This window comes from Rhincodon typus, unplaced genomic scaffold, assembly GCF_021869965.1.
Source record: "Rhincodon typus isolate 14 unplaced genomic scaffold, sRhiTyp1.1 hic_rhity00002206, whole genome shotgun sequence".
In the NCBI taxonomy this organism is placed as follows: domain Eukaryota; kingdom Metazoa; phylum Chordata; class Chondrichthyes; order Orectolobiformes; family Rhincodontidae; genus Rhincodon; species Rhincodon typus.
In genome coordinates this window covers 19,002-24,025 of record NW_025967844.1, presented here as the reverse complement: position 1 = coordinate 24,025, position 5,024 = coordinate 19,002, and positions in this window count along the sequence as shown.

Below are 5,024 nucleotides of genomic sequence, written 5' to 3'. Positions count from 1 at the left end.
CTTTTTTAAAAAAAAAATCAAAATTTCTCCAAATCTGGGTGAGATGTTAGGTACATTTCAGCTTGCTGCTTCAGTTGGGCAAATGAGTCTTTGAAAAGTCACAATCATTTAACTGCTAAACCAGCAACTGAAATGAATTACTGAGTTTTGTATAGAACCCTAAATGAACGAAATGCTTCAAGATGATTTTTAAAATGTAATTTTATTCATATATATCTTATTGTAAAGAAATTAAAAAAGTTCTGTGATAAATCATTTGTCATTTACTTTCAAAACAGTTACTTCATTTTGCTAACCTTTAGCAGCTAAAGTCAACCCTGTAATTCTGATCAAGAAAATAATGTGCATTTCCAAAACTAGTAGATATTTGAATGATAAATCACTTTAAAAAAAAAAGCAGCATATACACTCTCATTAAGGAAAGCAAATGTATCCCATGTTACATTGGAAAATACTCATCCAGATTTTGCAGTCAGTTAAGAATGAACAGCATGCACTGTTGATCTTGAAGAAAGCCACCCACAAACAGAAAGCAAGACATGCGATTTTGACTTGCCCCATTCCAGTAACATTTTCATTTTGTCACCAACTACAGGGACTTCCGGTGTCCAGAAGCAGTGACGTCGTCAAGCATACAGAATAGCCAACAAACTTGGAGGTTGAGGGCACAGATCACACTTCACATTTCAATCATTTTACAAAGAACAAAATAAAGATTGAGGCATACGTGAGTGATAAATAAATGTTTAAAGATTTAAAATTTAATAAAATAAAAATTGGGTTTTACAATCTTAAAAATCCATGAAGCTTTAATCAGGAAGGAATGACATACTAGAATTCTGTAACCAGTTTTTCAAGAGTAGAGAATTTTTAAAACCTCAATTACATCTCATTCAACAAGGCACAACATTTACAATTATTTTAGCACAATAATAGTGTGTGTAAAAATTTGACATCCATGACAAATTACTGGGTTCTGTGCTGATTGCAGTGGTGAAGACTGCAAATGTGTATCCTGCAGAATAGTAGGTTATCCCTGACAAAATTGTGTTTAGATGCAAATGAATGCCGAAAACTGCCGTCAGTTTCATGGAGTAATGACAACAAATGTTGACAGTTTCACTGTCATTACAACTTCAAAATCTGGGCCTTCACTTTGCTTTGTTGAGCCATTGGAAAATGTTACATTTATTCTATTACTGCACTTAGATTCAGCTTTATGTCACTCCAGTTTACTTTGTGTGCGAATACATTTTCACTAAAAGTGGTTGGGACCATTTTAATGCTTTGACTCTCACCAAATCCAGTGGGCTCAATTTCTCCAAACCAAACCTTTTTCTTTCACCCCCCCCCAACAATATAAACTCTGAAATAAACTATTTTATTCCAGTAAGAAGCTATCACTGTTAATAATATATTTTCATCATTTCAATCATATTTTGAAATTTGGAACCAAATCGAGAAAAAGGCTCTTTAAGTTAATTTTTAAACAAACATATGGAAATGCTTTGTAAGAGAAGCTCATTCATTTACAAGGAAACATTTATAGAAACACTAGGCTAACTTGGAAGCAAAAATTTGGGAAATTCCTCTCCAAAACCTGATTGCAAACAGATGCTACATCATTCAGTCAGTGATCAATATTCTAGCAATTATTTTTAAAAGATATTTTTAAACAACCTCTTCAGATGTGCTATGACAGACCTTGGAGCAGGTGCGACTTGAACTCAGGCCTCCTCGCACAGAAGTAGGAACACTACCACTGCACCACAACGGCCTAGCAATCTCACATACTGTGATATCACTCAGAAAATATTCATTCAGCTCCCTTTAGAATATATGCAATTAATCAATTCACTATTAAGCTAAAGTAGATGATAAAAACCTTGTTGTCTAACATGTTCTCGGCTTATGTAATTTACACTATAGTCTCTTGATTCTCGTCAAACTATCTGATTCAAATTGTCTCTCCAGATAAAGGAATGCCCAGGCCTTTCATTAGACCTGAATCAGATGTTTTTCTAGTTTGACATGAGAGGCTTTCAGCTAGGTATCAATCCAGAGGCATCCTTTTAAACAGCTTTCCTGTCCAGTAATTTGAGAATTACAACAACTTGATCAGGTTGTTGTTCAACTTCATGTTTTTTGTCAACTTCCGGAATGACTTTCACCATAGTACTCACATCAAATTGTTCCTGTATGAAATAGTTGTTCAAGTCAGAATTAATCTGCAGCGATTTCCAAAGGACCTCTGTTTGAAAATATCCTACTTATCAATTGAAAAAGTGGACAGAAAATAAATGACAAAGAAGGTTGAGAAGGTTTGCCTTATTTAGCTCACTTAAATCTGTTATACATTTCTTCTGCTCCAAAACAAAACCCCCAACTACTTGTTGCATAAATAATAATTTTATAACATCCTATCATACACTAACTGAATTAGCATTTATTGCACTAGGTGGCAGTCTATCCCATAAATGCATGACTGACTGTGGAATTTAATCTTCACAGTTAGTTCCCATCTTATCCATTAAATCATAATTTTGCATATACGTTTATATGAAATGAATGAGTCATGTATTAAATCACATTCCCCTTACTTAACGTTCTTAGAATAGCTCCATTCAGTTCCAGTTCTTCATTTTCATAGTTCTCATGTCTTGTGATAGTAAAGCATAGTTTTAGCAATGCACATTAATTTTCTATGTTGCTTGTATGAAATATTGTATTTGAGTGGTATCACAGCCAATAATATTGATAAATGAGCAATAAAGAATGTTGAACAATTGTTCAGTTAAATTATTATTACTTAAATGTTTGGTTTTTATGCCAATGTTTATTTTTTTGTCCTTGACTTGAGGACATAGTGAATAGCTTCACTCCAACCATTTTGTCTATACCCTTCATGGTTTTGAATATCCCCATCAAACCTCTTCTCAAACCTTTGCTAAGGAGAACAATCTGCATTACCAATCAATGTAATTTGAAGTCATCATCTGAAAAAGTATTCTTGTAAATCTTTTCTGCAACCTCTCTAAAGCCTTTTCATCCTTCCTAAAAAGTGCTGCCTAGAATTGTAGAAAATCCCCAGTTGAGACCAAAATGATGCTTTATAAAGATTCTTGCAAACTTCCTTGCTTTGCTATTCTGTGCCTCCATTTATAAAAAACAGCAGTAGTTCAAGAAAGCAACTCAATATTACCACCTCAAGGGCAATTAGGAATGATATAAAAGCAGGATTAGCTATGACACCATGAATGTATATATAAAAAAACCATCTTTTTGATAACCACTTACTAATCTGCTCTACAATGATTTGCGCACATAAACCCAAGATTTTGCACCCTAGTATAGCTGAAAAAATACATATTGTGAAAGCTTTGTCTTGGACTCATCAGGATATTCACTACAATACCAATGTAAAGAGGAACAACATGTTGAAACTGTATGAAAGGGGAATGCTGATTGCTTGGCTAGTGGAGTCTGATAGATAGTAGCCATCTAACCAGTGCGTGACAATGACTCAGAGATCTAATTGTCAAGTTTTAGCAGGCAGTTTGATTAGTCAAAGCATTGCTGAGGAATTAACCAAAAAAATGGCTGTTACCTATTTCATTAAATTGAAACAGGAATAACCTGCATACATATTCAGTCTGCAAAAAAAAACTGTATTAATATTTGCAGCTTCCTGCAAGTGCACCAGAGTGTCAGCCTAACTGATGATCTTAAATTGGCTGTCAGTGTAATGAAGTTATTTAGAAAAAGTTGGTCAAATGTGCAATCACATTTGCCTTCATAGAGTAATACAGCATGGAAACAGGCCCTTCGGCCCAAACTGGTCCATGCCGACCATGGTGCCCACGCAGCTAGTTCCAATTTGGCCCATATCCCTCGAAACCCTTTCCATCCATGTACCTATCCAATTTTTAAAAAAAATTTGCAATTTACCTGCCTCAACCATTTTCTCTGGCAGACCATTCCATATACGCACACCACTCTCTGCGTGAAGTAGTTGCCCCTCACGTCCTTCTTAAATCTATCCCCTCTCACCTTAAAACCTATACCCTCCAGTTTTCAATTCCCCATCCCTGGGAAAAGACTATATGCATTCATTCTATGTCCCTCATGATTTTATACACCTCAATAAGGTCACCCCTCATTCTCCTACGTTCCAAGGAATAAAGTCCTAATCTGGCACACCTCTCCCTATAACTCAGGCCTACTAGTTCTGGCAACATCCTCATAAATCTTCTTTGCATACTTGCCAGTTTAACTGTCTTTCCTATAATAAGGTGACCAAAACTGTTCACAATACTCCAAGTGTGGCCTCAACAAATACTTATACAACTGTAACATAACGGCCCAACTCCTATACTCAATGCCTTGACCAATGAAGGCCAGCATGCTAAATGCCTTCTTCACCATCCTGTCCACCTGTGATGCCACTTTCAATGAACTAGGTACTTGCATTCCTAGGTCCCTCTGTTCCACAACACTCCTTAGGACCTTACCATTTGCTGTACAAGAAATACAAATCTGTACTGGCTTTCCTTTATTAAACAATACTTATCCAGGTAATGTTCAATTTAGTTCCAGATTATTGTTTCTAAAACATTGACCGGGACTGATGTTAAATTGACCGGCTTCCATTTAATCAAGATGTAAAGACGTTCTGCCTATCACACAAGCGTGTAATGTGAGATATGAACTGCAGTGCTGTATGCTGCTTGATATATATCCTGAATGAATGAGGATTGTATCAAACATATCCTTTTGGCTATTTGTAACATGTAAGGTTCTGACTGTACCCAACCAGCCCACACTTGCAAAAATACAAACAGCAGTGTTCAACATTACAAGTGATTAGCCAATCTCATATCCATTCTGCTACTGTTCCTATTATTCCATGAGTTTCAAATTTACTGTCTTGCTGAATATGACTTTATGAAATGTCTTTTAGAAGCAAAATACTCATTAACCACTTACCTCATCAACCTCATTAAAAACTCAGAGATAGTAGGAAC